Consider the following 13,822-nt stretch of genomic DNA (forward strand, 5'->3'; position numbering starts at 1 on the left):
AGAAAGAAAGAAAGAAAGAAAGAAAGAAAGAAAGAAAGAAAGAAAGAAAGAAAGAAAGAAAGAAAGAAAGAAAGAAAGAAAGAAAGAAAGAAAGAAGAAAAAGAATGGATGAGAGAGAGAAGGAAAGAGAGAGGGAAGGAGGGAGGGAGGGAGGGAAGATGGATGGATGGAGGGAAGGGAGGAAAAGGAAAATGACAATTCTTCTCTTACATCAGCCAGATTTAGATAATTGAAATAACTATTGTCCACTGGAATGTTTTTGCAAGTTAATTTCCAATTCCTACAAATGGTTGCTAGTAACATTAATATTTTAAACACTAATATTCACCAGTGTACATATACTCTCAATAGACTATCTCAACTGATGTATTAGCTCAAATCACTGCCCTGAAAGAATTACACAGATTCTGCAAGATTTTGTAGAGAGTAAATAGGATATATTTCAAGAACAGTTACGGAAAATAAGGCCTCAGGCAACTAAAAAGTTGGCAGCATAAAACACTAGGAAACAGAGGTACCAAAATATTAAGGGAAGGACTGTGACCGAAGCCAGTTGCACCATGACACCCGCTCCAGAATACTTATCCCTCTGCTCTCCCTTCAGGTTATAGGCCTCAAAACTGAAGCTACTTCCCAGAAAATCAATTTGGTTGTTCTTCCAATAGTAACCTCCTTTTAGGGCCTTTTACCATGAGGTTAGAGAAAGACATTTAAAAATTGTGGTCCTTCTGGCTGCTGCTTCTTTGTAATATGTTTCAGAAATGATAGAAATTATTTTGAATTTATTTTTTATCATCTAGGTTAGGGTTATCAGCTTCTGTTAGCTCCTGGTGGTAAGGGGCTTACAGACCAAAATTTACCCTAGGATTAAAAAAATATTATCTCTTTACAAGAGAAAAAATTATGATTATATATATTATATATATAAATTGTACATTATATATATATATAAAATGAACTGAGTAATTTGACCCTGAATGGCTGGCAGCAGCACTAAATAAGGAATACCACTGTGACATGACACCTTTAAGAGATCAAAGGACCAAGAAAGACAGGAGAAAAGTCAACCAGAATATTTTGTCTCCAAATGTTTCCTCTGTATTCTGAATTGTGCCTCCTGTGAATATGAATCACTTCATTAGAAAGCCTTACACCAGGGCATTTCGTTCTTCTAGAGTCCTCCAGGAATAGAAGTATAACTTGGAGAGGCAATATCTTAAAAGCTGTCATCAACCAGTCACTTAAGCAGGATTATCTGAAAGCTAGTCTATAACAAGTACCAGTGTTAATAGAACACATGATAGGTGCTTAGGTGAGAAAGAGAGCACTAAAAAAATGAAAAGCACCTAAAAATAACTAGACATTGTAAAAAAAAAAAAAATTATGATTTTTTTCAGATATTCCAGGGCTATAACTCTTTTGATAGTCAATGCATAATACAAAACAAAACAAAACAAAAATAAGGTGTAAAAATACAATATTCTGTGACTATTTTTGGGAAAATAAAACTTATGACTCAGATGAATTGTTATATTTTTTCAAAGAAGTTGCCTTGAGAAGATGTAAACATTACAGTAATGTAGCCATGAGTCAAAGCATCTATAGAACTCTTCTTTTGGAAATCACTTTGCAGCAAGTGTCCCTTTTCTTCCAATCTCTTCAATGATAGTATTAGTTTCCATTTGAAGGTTGACATCAAAAAATTACTAACAGTCATTCGGAGCCAAGTGTGAAGAATTCAGAATGAACAGTTACAGTAAGTTCAGTGTTTGGCCAAAATCATAGAATGGCTAAAAAGCAGTGAGGCTAACTGAAATTGCTCACTAACTGTTCTAATTTTAGTAATCAAAAAAATATATATCCATTAGAAATGCATAAAAAGCAAAAACCCATTGAAATGTAAAGGATGGGGTGTGAAGAGAATACATTCCAACTCAGTTCCCATGAGAACAGTTAATGCCTAAAGGCCAAGGTTGCAAAATTAATGCAGGATTCATGCAGAAGAAAGAAATTAAAGCCATATCATTACTTCCTTGTGAGGTAATCTTCAATTTCCAACTTTCCTGGGAATAAGTATGTTCCTTCTGGGGGGTACCTATTCCAACCTGATCATATTACATTATAATTACAGGTCTGTCTTTACAGGTCTGTCTCCTCCACAAGACTGTGAACTCCTGCTTTATATCCATAGTACAGTGGTACATCAGTAATTGGGGGTTAAATGAATTAATGAACAACACTTCTTTGAACATGTAACTTCCGGTAGTCTTATTGAAGGTCCCTCCTTAATTAGAATCATATAGGTTGGTGAAGACACATGTTAGGCAAACTTTGAGTTCTACTTTTGTTTTTACTAATTTTTAGTTATGTGATCGAGGAATATTGGAAGCTTTCTGATAAAAGAGCAAATTCCAAATTCGTTAGTCCTTTATAGCTTTCTCAATGAAGCTGGAATACTGAAAACTTCAGAAATATTCAGTGTTTAAAACAGTCTTATCACTTGGCTGCTTGGTACTTACTGACATCTGACTTCCTCTGAGACGAGAGAATTCAGTCTGCTTGGCGGGAAAAACAGAAGTATTAAAGCTTAAAGATGCTGCTGGGGAAAGAAAAGAGCAATACCTCGGACTATCATAAACTGACTCTACTGTAGAAGATGTCGAAGGATCAAGACACAGATTGCCTACAATTTGATGTCATTCAGGAAGATTGCCATGTGCCAACTGTTCACTTTACTTCAGTCATTATTCTAGCAATCTTCCTCCACAATTTGCAATCCACTGAGATGATTAATACAGTAAACACCCCTTATCTGTAGTTTTCAGGTACCCATGGTCAACTGTGGTCTGAAAATATTAAATGGAAAGTTCCAGAAATAAACAATGCATAAGTTATACACTTCAGACTTCTGAATAGTGATGAAATCTCATACCATCCTGCTCATTCTCACCTAGCACGTGAATCATCCCTTTGTCCAGCGTGTCTGCCTGTATGCGAGCTACTACCTGTCCGTTAGTCACTTACTAGTCATTTAGGTTATCAGATAGCTTATCAGAGAGAGAGATCACATTCACATAACTTCGTTACAGTTTATTGTTATAATTGTTCTATTTATTAGTGTTTATTATAGTTGTTAATCTCTTATCCTGACTAATTTATAAATTAAACTTTATCTTGGGTATGTATGTATAGCGTTTGATACTATCCATGGCTTCAGGCATCCACCAGGGGTCTTGGACCATAACCCTGAGGATAAAGGGGGACTACTGTAATAATTTTTCCGAAAGCAGCTTTCAAAAATGTCAATATACCTCCAAAATATCTGTTCTTATTAAAGTCATTTATTTTTGTAGTTATAAGTGTTTCAAAATTTAGTTTGAGTTTGTGGGAATATATGCTTGGTGCGGTGTGTGTGTACAAGAGAGAAAAAGAGACAGAGAGACAGAGAGACAGAGAGACAGAGAGAAAGAAAGAGTGGGGAGTGGAAGGAACACGGGATGTTTGTTTTATTCTCTAGCACTTTCCTCAGGGCTCGATATTTTTTTCAGAGCATTTTTCAGCTATAAATTTAGGGGGAAAATGTAGGCAATCATGAAAGTACAGAAAGATACAACTTCCTATCTCTATTCCTAGTACTTTTATTTTTTCCTATCTTTTGCCTTTGATAAAAAAATTCCTCCCCCACCCAATTTTTTTTTTTTCAATTACTCAATGAAAAGGCCCAGCAAGAAACAGGCTTAAATGATAAAAAATAAATAAGTCAAACATTTTTTGAACCCCTGAGCAAAATCTTTCTTCTACTTTTTTTTTTGTAAATTGAGACTTTCCTCTAGTTCTGAAGCACAGTTTTTTCTCCTGTCGTCAATAAGATACTTCTGCTTTTATTTAGAGTGATAAAATAATGTTTTCAATTATCCTCTACAGATGAGTGCTAGGAATAAAATGACAACATAACACTGCTATTTTTCATAACATGATATTCTTTTTTTTCCTAAACTAATTCTTCTAGGAAAATACTTAGCTTCCGCATTGGCATCATTACTTCATTTTTGCTTAGTCTCCCTCCATCCTCCCCAAGACAGTTCGTTTACTATAATATGTAATAGATATTAAATTCATCAATATCCACTGTTTCGCTGTTTGATTTTTACAGTTTCTTGCATTTCCCATGGAGTTTTGAATAAGTTTTAAAAAATGAGATAAAGAAAAATTCAGTAATCTGCTCAATATCAGAAATAAAGACCAAAATTATCTTATAAAATCTGCATCTTCCTCTCAGCCAGAATTGTACTCACTAATGAGGAGGTATATTATATGGTAAGTCATGCTTTCAGATGTGAGGATCTTTCTGCATTTCAATGTCTTTTTATATAAAGCACAATGTGATGAATAATTTCTTTCTTTCTTATATTAAATAAAATTAAAATAAAATTCACAGTTCAAGTGGCAGCACTCTTTTAGTCCTTACTAATGCTAGAGATTAAAAAAGCATCACACAGGTCAACACTGAACACAAGATAAGTTGCACAAGTATGCACGACATAGTAATTAAGAGCTAAAAATGTTGCTGGATTTCCTTTGTTCAAGCTTCACACAAATCACTCTCATTTTCTTTACATGGCATCTCTGTAGCCAGAAATTCAGAACTGAGCATTTCTGAGATAGAGTAGAGAAAAGCATACAGATACATACACATGTAGATCGTGAACGTTCTATATATAGATTACTTTTTCAAGCCATGTCTGTTCTTCCTTCACAAGGTGCATACGCTACCCTATTAACTGTAATGTGACATGATGGGACATAAGGCATTTTAAGTCTCTTAAGAATCACCTCATCTAATGATTAGCAAATAATTATATAGATAATATTTAAAAGTATAAGCATACCGTAAAACTAAATTCTACATTAAAACATTTTTCTGGCTAAACAGAGTAGTTACTTGATTATAAATGCTTGTTTGCCATTAGAAGTTCCTGTCTTGTGCTCTAGCAATAAGTTTTTTTTGTTTGTTTTTTTTTTACAAAGGAGCAGTCAGAGAATTCAAAATTAATGGCTGTAAATTTTCAAGAATACATAAGCATTTTTAAGACTCGCTTACTTTGTAAGGTAGGTAGGTAGTCTTTTTACTACTGGGGACTGGAAACAATTCTCATGTGCCTAAACAGATATAAAAAAAAACTCACGAGGTATATCCGGGAAACATTTTGCTGGAACGATAATAATGTATACGGACAGAATCATGAATTTCACCGGGTTCTTATAATGTGGTTATGCAAAACACACTGCGTTTCTTGTCTTCCTTTTTTCTCCTCCCTGAAAGTGTACCAATATTTACATTGAAGTTTACAGATTCATAACTAATTGTCCATTTTCAGACACTAAATTTGAATCAGGTTTCCAATGCCAACCAAATTGTTCCACCCTCTATTTCACTTATCCTCTGCTGATCTAGTGATTTTAGAATGTATGCATGATGCTCATAGATAGCAGACCGATAACCAACAATGATTAATTTCCGAGTAGTTTGGCTTTACATCGGTTGTTTCCAAATGAAAGTTAACCATTTAAGCAAATGATAAAAAAAATGGTCTGCTTGGCTCTGTAAGAAGTCAAGTGAGGCCTGGAGAGGATTAGTTGGGTTTCTTATCAGGTTTATAATACTTTCTTTCTATTAGTAGGAAATAACTTACAATGTTAGCAATATTTTTCATATATATATTAAGGAAATGATTCTACAAATTCTTAAGTGAGCTATGAACAGAACAGCTTTAAATATTTGATTCACTGGTTTTGAAGCTTAAATATTTTAAATCATTCCAATATTAAAATCAATTCAGATGACACATGTACAAAGATATTATATAACAGGACCCAGAGTTATATCACAACAACTCACATTTTGGGACATATACAATTGAACAAATATAGTATCATAAAAAAAATATTATTAACACATTAAGAAAACATCATAGCAAAAAATTAGTTCACCATTTTTCTAATAAAGAATCAGCTACAAATGGACTTTGGGTGGTACTTGTCTGCATTTTAGGTGATTGAAACATGTCTCATAAATAAATAAAGTTTAAGTAAAAAAATAGAACGATCATATATTTTAAGAGAAAAACTATGAAATGATGTAAGTCATATTTTAATTTAATGTTTAATAATGAGCACCTAAATAAAATAAAAAAAGAATAAGTTACAAAAATTATTTTATAACGCATTCACTTTCACTTTGCCTTCTTTCAAGCACTGTGAATGCTTAGGAAAAAAACTCTAGAAAGAATTGTGTTTTTGGTAAAAGGTAAACAAAATGTGCATTTTAAAAATCTTCTAGTTAAAATTTTATTATCTATAAAAAGGCATTTCCTGTCCTAAATCAAATGTTAATTCACATAGATTAATGAATTTATTTTTTCCTAGTTACATTAAAAATATACATAATAGACTATGTGAATACTGAATGAAATGAAGTTATTAAAATAAAGTAACAAGAAAAAGGGAAAAATAAATTTATGAAGTATCCCCCAAAGCATAGACTGATTAGAGAGAAGTGCCTACTAGTCTAATATCTACCTTTCTGTCTTTTTTTTTTTTGCACTATGATTAAGGTTTAAAATGGCACTACTAAAAAAAATTGGACTAAGTGACCTAATTTCAAGATTATAATTAAGATGTATATAAAATAAGAAGGATGAAAAATCACCAAAACATTTTAAGAGAATTAAGTGAATCCGATTTCATTCCCATAGAACTATTTGACAGTTCAATAGAAGTGTTCCGTCTACTTCGCATATGCATTTGAGCATGACCTGTGTAGTCAGACTAGATTTGAACCTCAGCTCTGCCACTTTACAAATTGTGTGACCATGAGCAAGTTATGCAGCTCAGCTGTTCATTACTTTCCTCATCTACAGAATAAAGATAATCATAGACACTAATTTGTAAGGTTGTTGTACCTATTTAATAAGTTAATATATATAAAATATGCTGACCAGTGCAGAGACTATAGTGTTCAATACAAGTTTAGTTATTATTATTTATGTATTATCCACTAAAACTAAATCTCTAAGAGAGAAAAAATTTTTGCCTTTTGCTATTATCACTGTTTTGCCTTGCACATAATCACATAATTGCCATACAAGTCACTCATTGAGTATTTGCTCTCTGAAATGTTAACTGTATTATCTCTGTATGTGTACTGTGTATGCATACGTATACATGAATATACATATTATACCTATATGTACATATGTACATACAAGCATACACACACACTAATTTCTTATGAAAGATAAAACATTAAGGAAAAAGGCACGACGTTTTTATAACAAAGTAAATTTTAATGTTTCTGTTCTATATGTATATGCATTGGTTTGGAAAAAATAGCATTATCATTTTTTGTTCCCAATGCCCTATAAAAACACGATCTCTGTATCTAAAATTGATCCTTGTATTCAACAGTTAAATACACTGAAAAACAGATTTAGATGCAATAAAAAAAAACAACTTTAAAGTTATGCCATAATTATTGCCATTTCACTGAACGAAATAACAGATTTACTTGCCATTTTTAATACAGGGAATCAAATGTAAAATTAGTTCAGGAAGCCTAGAAAGGTGTTTCTTAGGAAAAGTCTGTTCAGCTGTTATGTCCCTCTGTTGCCTAGAAATTCTGGCCAAAGGACAGAAAGGAAGGAGTTCCTCTTCCGGATGTTGATGAGCTTATCCTGTATTACCCTAACAAAAGCAGCACTTCCTACAGCCCCCTGGATGCATTTATTGTTCCCAGGCTATTCATTATGTATTTTATCACGTGAATGTTTTATTTTATTAAGGGAAAAAAGGGACGATGGGGAAAATATCCTCCATGTGTCTACGGATTTGTGTCATGACACAAAGTGTACTGCATGCATATATAATAGTTGGTGAAGAGTCACTCGGAGTGTGTACCAGCCTCCGTTACACACTTGGCAGTTTCCATATGCCATGAGAAACCAGACCCACTGGATCTTTGTCAGACCAGTTATACCACTGTGTGTGATAGCCCACTGAGACCATCCCTCGAAAAGAGGGATTATTAAACCTACATTGTTACTGTTTCAACTGATTCTCTCCTCATTTAACTCCTACTTCTTTTCATTTGAAGTTTAATGTTGAAAATTTACTAGAAATTAAGACTATTAATATCACCATTTAAAGAGACCTTTGTTACATTTGTGGAACAATTTTAAGTGTTTTGTGTAAATATTGACTTTACATTAATTAATAGACCTACATGCATTTATTCGTTGGCTAGATTAAAATAACTATGATGTTATTTAATATCACAAAACCCTGTGAAAGCTGAAAATTGCAGAAAGCATTCAGTGATGTGTCTAAAATTAGATATAATAAACTAAACAGTAAAGTTCAAATTTTATGCACATGTATGTATGTTATAGATTCATATTTTTTCACAAAAGCTATAGCACTTTTACCAATTTTTCATCAATTCCAACAATATATTATAGAATTGCCTTTTTTTTCAGATTGCTGATCTGAAAAGGGAAAGTTCCCTCCTTCCTGCCTACCTACCTACTCACGAATGTACAGACTGCACATGATAAATGACACTCATGAAGATGGTCCGTTCCAATGTGTTCTTGTTGGACAGAGAATAGACTCTGTTATGGACTGAATTGTGTCCCCTCAAGGTCATATGTTGAAACTCCAACCTCCAATGTAACTACATTTAGAGTTAGGGCCTTTATGGGGGTAATTATGGTTATATAATTTCATAAAGGTAGGGCCCTAATCTGATAGCACTGATTTTTTAGAGGAAGAAGAAGAGACACGAGAGTTCTCTCTCTGTCAACTTGCTGTCACCTTAACCTGGGACTTCTAGCCTCCAGAACTGTAAAAAAAGGAATTTCTGTTACTTAAGCCACTCAGTCTATGATATTCTGCTATGGCAGGCCTAGCAAACTAATACAGATTCTCTCTTCTAAGCCTGCAGAGAATACTTAGAAGGTATTTTGGACTAGAACAAAATGCATACAAAAGCCTAAATGTGTACATTAAAATTGATCAGGACTACTACGCTAATAATAATTCTCAGATTTGGAGAAATATGCTGGAAGGGAGTTGACTGAAGGTAGCTTCAGGCTTCTGTTGTACGTAGAGGGAGTGGGATCTTGGGGGAAGTTCTGATTTTGTTTTTCCCCAATTACATTCTTCATGTGGATGTGATAACAGTACCTGCCTCGGAGTTGTTAGGTGTAGACCCTGTGGCAGAGTGATTAGCACAGAATAAAAGTTCAATAAGTGGTAGCTGTTAATGTTAGAGTTTGGGCGTGAGAAATAAAGGAAAAACGTTCAGGAAATCGTTCATAGAAGGAAAAAAATGACTGTTAAAAAGTGATGGGATTTTTTTTTTAAGTGTCAAAATAGATAATATCGAACAGTTGTGAGCCTTCCCTAAACTCCCTGCTTTATGGCAATAAGTTACTTCTCTTTCTTCACCATTGAAATGTGAATAGGCACTGAAAGTATTTGGTAATATCCAGTGCCTATCGGCATATGTAGAGGCATACATACTTGTCACAACTTGATCTTGATCAAGGATCAGTGTAACTTTGAAGAAATCAACCAGAATAAGAGAATATCAGAGGCTTCAAATAGATGATGAATTTTTTTAAAAAAGCTTTTAAACATAATAGTGAAAATACCCCACAGGTGTAAATGTACCTTAAGAAGGATTTAGAGAAATTCATGGATGACTAGAAACATTACCTTTAGCTGCAGTGTGCTTTACCAAGTGCCAACTGTTTTATGTAACCTCTATAAACCCTGTCATGTAATCAGAGCAGGGGGTATTATGTAAAATGACAGAAGACAAGTTCCAAAGGCTTCAGGACTTGAAAGGACTTACATAAGGTCACACTGGCCAGGCAGTCACAGAGCCAGAGCAAGGAGGCAGATTTTCAGATTGCCTTGTCTAGCTTTAGTTTTCTATCTTGCCAGAGGCTTTTGAGGAATGAACCAATAAGGAGAAGTTAAGAATTTCAAGAGCACTAAACCTAGAATTTTTGTAGCCCGACCTACCTCTGCAACCAGAATTCAGAAGTGGGAAGTGTTAAAACTTCAGGTTTCCGGGTTATAATACAGACCTACCAGAACTATTTTTGAGAATTAAATTAAGTTATGATAAGAAACAACTACGTGGCAATGATGTGGCAACTATTTTGATTACAGAACTCATAATAATAAAAGTAGGGAGAAGATGAGTGTATGGCTACGAAGTCGCTATTTTGTTTTGCTTTTTCTTTCACCCAAAAGCACAGAGGATAGATCATGAAAAGAGACAGAACAGTTGGACCAGATAGTCTAGACTGAAAACAAAAACTAAACCAAAACAAAACACCTGGTTGTAATGGGAGGAAGTGGACATTTACTACTCTCTGACACCAATCTCGCGATCATAGTAAGCCATGACATTTAGTGGCTTCCTTATGGTCACCAGGGCCTGGGCCAAAATTCAAGGCCACAAACATTTGCTTTTGTCAGGCCTGAATACCCTTTCCAGATATAATATTACCCTATCTTCCTGACACTTGGTACCTTAACATAGCTCTGTCTTCTAAACTGCTGAAGGCCACACATCCTTCCTCAAGGCACTAATCAAAATCACCATTTCTTAAGAATTATTGATCTTCAGGAGGTGCTGACCTAGTTATCTGTTTAAAGCAATTCACACCCATGTGTGCCAGAGACTGAACAGAGCTCTTTCAGAGATCATTTGCAATTTAAAAGAGGTGCTCCTTAGAATACTGGGGCTACCGAGGAGTGCTTCTGAGTTGTAAGGCATTTCTCAGCTTCTACTTCGTGGCCGGTTATTCCCAAATGAGGCCATATTCTCTGTTGAAGACACACCTCTTTCCTTAGCAAACCAAGTACATGTTTCTCTATATAGAGTGCCAGGCTTTCACCTTTAAAAATGACTGCTCACCATGGGCAGTCAGTATGAAAATGGAACTTTATCCTTTATCAGCGAGTATGAGTTGGCACAGTGAATGAATATCTGCAGGAATGTATAAACTGAAGAATAGAGAGACTCATGCATGTGTTCAGGCAACTATGTATCTATGTTTTCCACAGATAAGAATCTCCAGAAAAATACTGAAAACCCGTGTTTGCATGCTTCTTCTTCATACCCCCTCAAAACATGTCAGAAGTCTACTGTATGGCCAGTGCCTCCCTTACTTGTAATATTGCTTTAGTTTAGTTTTATCTTTTTTAAGGGTATTTAGTTTTATCTTTTTTTAAAGGTGTGGCATTTACAACACCACTAAGGAGAAGGAAGGAGGGAAAATCAGAGAATTGCTAATTTGCTACTGAAATAAGAATCATATACCATGCCATGAAGGCTGGGACTCTAGCCAACACAGCAGGCAGCCTTTTATCACAAAGACATTCACCCAGCAGGGAAAGAAAATAAGAGTTAGTGCACAACTAGAGTCTAATATAAAAGTGGCCTCATCATAGTCCAGTGAACCAATGTGAATGGATCTTCAGGCTACCTGGCACTTTGTTCATTTGCTCAACAAACATTTTTGAATGCTTTCTGTGTGGTAGGAACTCTAGTAGGCCCTGGGAATACCATGGTGGACAAGACAGACTCAGGAGCTGTCCCCCTAAGTTTCACACTTCCCTTTCCTTATGTGTACTACTTCTGCACTGTTTTATCTGTGAAGGCAAGGGCCTTGTTCTAGTCATCACTTTATTTACATTGCAAAGCCTTGCGGGATATATTAAAGATATGGCAAATCAATTCATTCTCTATAAAATGAATGGCTGAAAACAATCACACACATCAAAGAAAAGTGTTTTGCAAAGTTACATATAGAAGTTTATTCCCAGAGAGATATTTCGGACTGTTGAATAACTTCCTAAGGACTTTGGTCCTCTTTCTAGAGATAGCCTCGAAAATAAAGGGTTAAAGTGAACTACTTAATTCTTGAGGGTATTTTTTAAAATCACATATGAGATTGTAGTTTACAAATCAGGTTAATTAATTGTCTCTTCAAATTATACCCGCAGTATTTTTTTTTTGGTAGTATTAAGTACAATTTATGACTGGTAAATGTTGGAAAAACTGGGCCTAAGCAATTCTTTTAGGAAGATTTTACCCAGATAAGTCTGAAAATATACTATAATGGAAAGCCCAAATTTCACAACTTCCTGCTTTCAGTACTCATGAATTCTGAGTGGATATTCCTTCACAGACTTTACAAAGTTCTTAAGCAATCTCCATCAGAGTCATGAAAAAGCTGTTCATTACTTTACTTTCCTCATCTCAGAACTAAGTGGTGCTTTTCCTCACAGACTGCTCTTAGGTCCTAATCAGCAAACAAACATTTGATGCTTTGAAACTTAATAAGCATGATACAAATATAATCTCATTTTTCTGCTCTGTAATTATCTTGTTAATTCCATGAGGAAAAAGACTCTATCTCAGTATTCTTTGCATACCCAATACCAGTGAGGATATTAGATGTTTTAAAAGTAATAAATTTTATGTAAACCAGTCTGTAAAATTCTCATATTTTTCTTTAGTTTTGTAATGGAGAATGAATTATTGTTTTGCTTAAAAGAAAATGTCCGAATGTTAAAATATGTAGGGTAACAGGCGGTTCGTTCTGAATCTATCGCCTTCTGACCACAGGCACTTCCCTAAATGGTAAATTTCAGTATCCACAAAGGAGGTTGGTGGAGAGACCTGAGGTGAATAGCAACAGATGGGAGCAGGGGTGTTGGGGAGAGGGGAAGTCTGTGCAGGGATAGGAACCAATGACTATAGTTAAAGATTAAAAAAAAAAAAAAAAAAGCCGAGGAATGATAATAGACTTCTCAACAGCTTTTCACTGTTAATAAATGCTGTTGTAATAGTATGTTGTTGATCATTCTAATTCAGCTTAATAGTAGACTAAAATCCTTAAGAATGTTAGTAATTTTTTTGTTTTGATTTATTATGCTTTTCTAATCATAATAGTAGATAGCCATCGTTTCCCACTCCAAACAATCCAGAGTAGTGGTTCTCAACCCTTTCAACGGCTTCCACAATAACAGTTTTTTTTTTTACTTAGCAACCAAGTACAGGAACACACACATGTACACAAACACAACTGAAACATACATTGCACAATATAATATTTACTCTACGTACTAGAATTTTTTCAGCTTTATTTCATATCTTTCTAATCATGGTAGAGACTCACAAACTGATTCATGCCACAGAAGCGTGTTGCAACTAGAGTTTGCAAAATGCTACCTTAGAATGTTCTTTGTGAAGGTGTTCATAAATATTGCCCCTAGTGGTTGCACATTAGGTTATCCCCAAATTCTGGAATTTTGTCTACAATTTGTTTTTGAGTTGATCTGATCTGTTACAGGATTCATAGTTTAAGTCCATTTAAGGAAGTTTACTATTTACGATGACGAACCATGACATTTCCAGGAAGCAGAAAGTGGTAAGATTTCTTTTCACCAGATTCTTACCCTGGGCCTTGTGCTCAAAATAAAATGAGACTTTGAGGATAATTCGGTTTTATTCACGGATTTCTCTAGCATCTCAATATTTCTGAAATTTCCCTTTTTGTAAAATTAAATAAACAGCTAAAAGAATAAAAAGCTGAAATAAATACATTAGAGATTTACATGGGTTACAGTGCATTTCCTATCTCTCCACACTTTATTGTTTCAATATTTATTTATTTCGCTTAAAAAGTTTTTATGTTGACAATTATTCATCAAAAAAATCTCAAGAATCTGGCATTCC

At 34.5% G+C, this 13,822-nt stretch overlaps 1 protein-coding gene across 3 annotated transcripts in view; it reads right to left on the bottom strand.

Moving 5' to 3' along the window:
* The window catches only part of PCDH7 (protocadherin 7), a 245,610-nt gene that overhangs the window by 220,148 nt on the left and 11,640 nt on the right, over positions 1-13,822 (bottom strand). The gene's annotated exons all lie outside the window — the stretch shown is intronic.

Source organism: Pteropus alecto, unplaced genomic scaffold (assembly GCF_000325575.1).
Source record: "Pteropus alecto unplaced genomic scaffold, ASM32557v1 scaffold5, whole genome shotgun sequence".
NCBI lineage: Eukaryota > Metazoa > Chordata > Mammalia > Chiroptera > Pteropodidae > Pteropus > Pteropus alecto.